This window comes from Drosophila subpulchrella, unplaced genomic scaffold, assembly GCF_014743375.2.
Source record: "Drosophila subpulchrella strain 33 F10 #4 breed RU33 unplaced genomic scaffold, RU_Dsub_v1.1 Primary Assembly Seq117, whole genome shotgun sequence".
Taxonomy (NCBI): Eukaryota; Metazoa; Arthropoda; class Insecta; order Diptera; family Drosophilidae; genus Drosophila; species Drosophila subpulchrella.
Genome location: NW_023665459.1, coordinates 281,461 through 287,397, shown reverse-complemented (window position 1 = coordinate 287,397; position 5,937 = coordinate 281,461). Strand labels below are relative to the sequence as shown.

The 5,937-nt window shown below is 40.7% G+C and overlaps 1 long non-coding RNA gene across 2 annotated transcripts; it reads left to right on the top strand.

Annotated features, from left to right (window-relative positions):
* Nucleotides 1–3,849: 3,849 nt before the first annotated feature.
* On the top strand, nucleotides 3,850–5,055 carry LOC119558618. Of its 2 annotated transcripts, XR_005220313.1 has the most exons (4): nucleotides 3,850–3,864; nucleotides 4,084–4,346; nucleotides 4,408–4,563; nucleotides 4,618–5,055. It is a non-coding gene; the product is annotated as an uncharacterized LOC119558618 (long non-coding RNA). The 2 variants fall into 2 exon arrangements; XR_005220312.1 differs by having other exon boundaries at nucleotides 4,084–4,563.
* The last annotated feature ends 882 nt before the right edge of the window (nucleotides 5,056–5,937 follow it).

The window sequence follows — 5,937 nt, the reverse complement described above, 5'->3', positions numbered from 1 at the left end:
ACTTGGTGCATTCTGTTTGAGTGATTGAAAGCGAAGCATCCATTTTAATTGTGCGCAGCAGAGTTACTTTAATAGTTTCTTTAAGTTAATATAATAAAGTCAGGTAAGTGTTACGTTAAGTTTGAGATGTTGTGCATTGATCTTAGTTTAAAGTACGTAAGTTTTGAAGGTATTCAATGGGTTCCGTTAGCCGAAAGTGGATGACGAAATGTTCTGTGGCCAAAAAAATCCCGCAAAGGGCTTATACACAGCTCTAAAAGGTAAATATACAAATAAACAAGTAAAGCGCATATTTTAATCATATGCCCATACATTTTTTTAGGAGCGATGGCCAAGGATTCGGAGGACCCGGACAAAGGTTTAAGGAAAGCGATGACCAATGTAAAAAGCCAGTAACGTAACATAAAACTAGGCTTACTATAATAATTGTCCTTTAACAGATAACCTAAATAACAATATTTTACTAAAATTAATTTAAAAGTAAAAAAAAATGTATGTATTTTAAATTCTATATTTACATAAGTGAAGACTCAATGAAAAATTCTGATTTTCACAAGTGATTTCACTTGGGACGTGTCACTTGCAAGTGATTTCATAAGTGAAAACACTTGGAAAAATTCTGATTTTCACAAGTGACTTCACTTGGGACGTGTCATCGGCACGTGACAGGCCATAGAAAAAATGAGTATAAGAAACAAGTAAAAACCCGTGGGACTTCGAAAAATTTTCACTTGTATACAATACAATTGTAATACAATTTTCTATATGGAGCGTCACTTGTTCTTCACTTGTGCAAGAAGACATGTCCCACGGGATTCACAAGGTGATTCACAAGTGAAACTTTTTTTTTGGAACTTAGGGAGGCGACCGGGTGTGTTGGTATTGATGACTGTGCTCTGTCGGTGTGAGAGCACGTATTGGGGGCACAAACGGAGACCATCGCAATTTGTGTTAGATAGAGTGATGGGTGTTATGCTTTATAACTAACAATTGAAAGATCAAACTGAGATTTTTAAACTTCAAGCAAGAGTCCCCTCATGGGCCACCATGTTCAATTGTGACGCCGTGCCGAATATGCTCTATACGGATGTCATCGTAAGAGGGGCCCTTGGGAGTAATTAAACGACTGAAGTTCAAATATAACTGTTTAGCCTTTAATTCATTAGCTTATAATGTGTACACTTCACTCTTGTTCATTAATTACCTTTACAAACAAATGGGTCGCAATGGACAGAAAAGTAAAAAAAGACAATGTTGTTCTGGTCGCTGAAGCTCGTAGTTCTCTCTTTTTTTTTGTCGCAAGTTCTATAGAGTTGCCGGATGTCCTGACCTTCGTATTCAGTTGGCAGGGCTATCAGCTGAGTATACGAACCAAGTACCGTGGGACTGAACAGTACTAATTGCAGGAGCAATATGCAGCGCGTTGATCTGCATCGGCTTAACCTATCGGCGAGTCACCCAGCCAGAAGAACTGCGGGCCAGTTAGAAGAGATGATTGCCCAAATTGGGTCGGCCGAGGGCGGCCTCATTCCTGAGGGGGGAGCAGCTAACTAAGTTAACCGGCCGACGGCGACCAAACTGCTGACACAGCGCCTGGCCGGATGCCCATGCATAGCCGGCAAACACAGCATATTTGCGTGGCCGCTATGAAGTACAATTTTTGTTAGCTTTAAGTCAGTTCCCTTTTGGGATTCAGAAAATACAGAACAGAAGTTCTGTTAAATTTGTATTGATTTGATCTTGAATGAGTCTCTAGGCCAGCAAGGAAAGGAGGATAGTTTCCTCCCAGTGTAATCTTCATAATTCTGCAACAGATGTTTTACGGCCAACCGGCTGGTCTAAGAAGAAACTGTAGCGAGGAACACCCTCGCGCCCACCTACGTTTTAACGTAGCTCTCTACTAATACAACAACTCTGCATTGGATTACCAACGGCCAGCCGGCCCTTCAAAATTGTGACTGCAGCGAGGGACTGAAAAAATACTTGTATTTTTATCGATTTTGAACGCCCTATATGTACTTTTTAAAAATGGTTTTTAGGCATTTAAGTATCTTTTGTTCATAAAGCCAAGTACTCAGATCGGCTAAGAGTTTCACTAGTCGAAAAATCTTATTCCTTGTAGTGTGACCGAAGTTTTCAAAGTTCACCCGCAATGCATGTGGCATGGTCTTACTGTCAAGCAGCTGGGCTTGTTGTCAAACGGAAAACAAATCAATTTGAGCAATTTAAAAAAGAAGAGTCTGCTGGTGCACAAAGAAATTAAAATAAAAATAAATGAAATTTTTAACGAATGTTTTTATTTATGTAAATAAGAAGTTAAACGCTTTCTTCTCGTCCCACGTATGCTCCGCCGTCTTTCCCGCGCCATCTGTAGTCCAGCTCCTAGCTGGCTCCTGGCTGGTGATAGCTCCTCCAGGTGTCCCTTAGCGGGCGACCTTATTTTCTCCTCCCTATAGAAACCTGCGCGTCCTCCATCTCCGCTTTAGCCGTCAAGTAGCTGGTGGAGGTGGAGTCCTCAATGGAGAGCTCGTTGGAGATCGAGCGATGTCCCATGTTCCTTCCCACTGGGGGATTCTCTAGTGGGTGGTGATAGCTCCTCCAGGTGTCCCTTAGCGGGCGACCTTATTTTCTCCTCCCTATAGAAACCTGCGCGTCCTCCATCTCCGCTTTAGCCGTCAAGTAGCTGGTGGAGGTGGAGTCGTCAATGGAGAGCTCGTTGGAGATCGAGCGATGTCCCATGTTCCTTCCCACTGGGGGGATTCTCTAGTGGATCTCCTCCAGCGCTTCAACTATTCTGCGGATTTGCCCCGGAGCAACGGGGCCACAACGCGTTGTGGTATTGCTTCCTGTCTGTCAAGTCCCACAATAAAGAGCAATAGCTTGGATTAGGCTTCCTTTTTCATCTGCACTGACCTCCTTAAGCCGATTTTGGTGTTTTTCTTCCATTTTTAATTTTTAAATTCCCCACCGCTTCTGCACGAACACCGCCAAAGATTAAATTTCTTATTCTTTGGGCCGCGGGTAACGGCGTTCATCGAAAATTCACTCCCGAAATCTGGTATTTTTTCTGGTATTTCCTTAGCTCATCTGAGTACCGCGCTGAAAAACAGACCCGACGAAAAGCTTTAGCCGCCTGTTTGCCTCTCGCTCACTCCTATGGTTAGCTCGCGGTTTTACTCAGATCGGCTTAAGAGTCGAAAAATCTTATTTTTTGTAGAGTGACCGAAGTTCTCAAAGTTGACCCGCATTACATTCAGCATGGTCTTACTGTCAAGCATCTGGGTTTGTTGCCAAACGGAAAACAAATCAACTGGAGAGATTTAAAAAGGAAAAGTCTGCTGGTACACAAAGAAATTAAAATAAAAATAAATGGAATGTTCAACGAATGTTTTTATTTATGTAAATTAGTAGTTTAAAGCTTCCTTCTCGTCCCACAGATGCTTCGCCATTTTTTCCGCTCCACCGCAGTCCAGCTCCGAGTCCCAATAGGCATATTGGACCTTGAGGAAGTGGGACCCGGATTAGGAACGGGACTGCTCTTATGAACATTTTTCGTATCGTCGTACGTATTTGTCGTATGGGATGTGACATGTCCTTGGGGATTTCATGTGTGACCAAAAAATAAAATGTTATCTATAAAATGTAAAAAAGTCTTCCAAAATAAAACTAATTTATTATTTGCTTAAATTTTTTTTTATAATTCTTTTTGCGATTTTTAATTTTTTGTTCTTTTTTTTAATTTTAATTTTTTGAATTTATTGGATTGCCTTGCGAAAATATTTGTCAGGGTCTTCGGGCAGTCAATTAATATTACTGAAAATAAACACAGGAAGCGTTGCGGTAAGGGGCGAACCAATAAAAACTGTAAGTAAACAGTTAACATAATTTAATTGGTTCAAATTAATGAATTATAGTATCACTTACTTGACTTAAACTTATAAACGCATTTGTAAACGAAAAATTGCCGGCGCACTTATATAAAAACGGTTAATTTCTGTCGGCTAACGCCGAAAGAATGAGCAATGTCAAGCCCTTTTTCTCTCACTCCATTATGCGTTTTTTGTTTTCTCTTGCTTTTCCTAGGCGGATTAACAAGAAGACAGAATAACGGAGACACCGAACTCTGAGAGCGCTGATTAAAGGCAAACAACACTAGATTATAAGACAACTAAAATGAAGGGAAATTGTTACGAACTGCTTATTTTTCGGTGGCAGTGCTGCTAGCTCAGTCTTATCTAAAGGCAGAGTACCCCAAATACCACAGCTTGCAACATAAGTATCGACAACTCCGCTGTCTCACATCACTAAACTATCGGTCATCTCAAAAAACAAAAATGTAAACAAAGGTAAATACCTACATTTATTGACTTAAAAATGGGTTAAATTTTGTGGCTATTGATGACTTAGCCAAGCGCTCCCCCCCAACCATGGATGCTCTTAAGATGCGGAAGGGCACCACCCATTCTCGGTCGGTTGCCCCCTTCTCGCGATTACGACTGTTCCATCTCCCCCACTGGGTAAACTCACTCACATTGTGGGTTTTACAAATGTTTAATGAATATGGTAAGTACAATCATTTATATTCAAGCTCCTCTTAACCGATCTATCCTTCTTCAGCCTTTAAGACCGAAACTTGGCCGACGTCTTCAATATTTACGCGGTCAAAGCAGAGGATTTGAAAAAGGCGCCGCGAAAAGTTATGCTCTACCATTCACTTATTTTTAGAGCTCGCATGGAAACACGGCCCTCAAAAGGAACACACGCTATGCGCGAGTTATGGTATCTTCCGCTGTTCGGTAGTGGTCCAAGGGGGTTCCAGTTATCCGTCAGTAAGTCCTCAGAATTGATACTTTGAATCTCAAGATTGATATTTGTTGAAATTAAATACGATTTGAATAGAGTAAAAACGTTTAAGTGAATTTCTAGACTTATTCATATATTGTTCAGCAGTGGCCGAGAAGCCGCCGCTGCCGAAAATGCACATAAAATCTTATATACTATACATAAGGGCTTATACAGTAATACAAGATGAAATAAAGAATAATTAGCCAGCAATCCGTTCGAAGTGTCCGCTCGTGTCATATTTCCTGTAGTCGGGGCATCCTGCTGCGATGTCAGCAAAACGATAGCGGGGCAACGACTCGAGTGGGTCGTTGCTGGGTATATACAATGTTTCGGCTTGCAACATAACTGCATCCAGATGTGTGGGTCAAAGTGCCCACCCAGTCAGCGTACCATTTCTAGGGTAGCTCTGGGAGGTGTAGCCCCAGGCTCGTTGCCAACCGACTGGTCGGTAACTTCTCCCCTCCTGGATTGAAGTGACGGCCAAAGCGAAGGAGTGGACGTCACGAAACTCGGTTCTGGGATGGTAGCGAATACAATTTTCTTTTTTGTATGTATCAAAAGGATTGATACCAAGACTCCAACTAATAATAATAGATATACAGCTCCAAAACTAGTAGTCGTTAACTTTTTCCAATAAACAATGGAATTGGAAGCATTGATGGTACGCAAATTAAGTTTCTGTAAATTAATATCTTCAATGTGATCGGTGAAGTTGATATTTTGAATAACCGGAACTGTAGCTTCTATCTTTTCCTCGAATTGTGACAATTCTTTGTCATAGGGAATTTGGTTGATGTATATTCTCAGTTTTTGAACGTAACTAGAGAAGATCCCTTTACAGAAATATTAGTCGTACAATTAGATTCAATGGTAGAGTTATTTGTGTTCAAAATTAAGATGTATGCCGCTTCTATTTCCGTAATTATTTCTTGACTTTCAATTTGCAGTATTTAACGTGAATATATTATCAAGGCATTCGGTTTTAAGATTGTTTTTGGTTGAAATAGAGTTTTCACAGATAAAATACTTATGCACCCTATTACATTTGTTCGTGAAATAATATACGTCTTTCGCATTATGGTATGCCATATA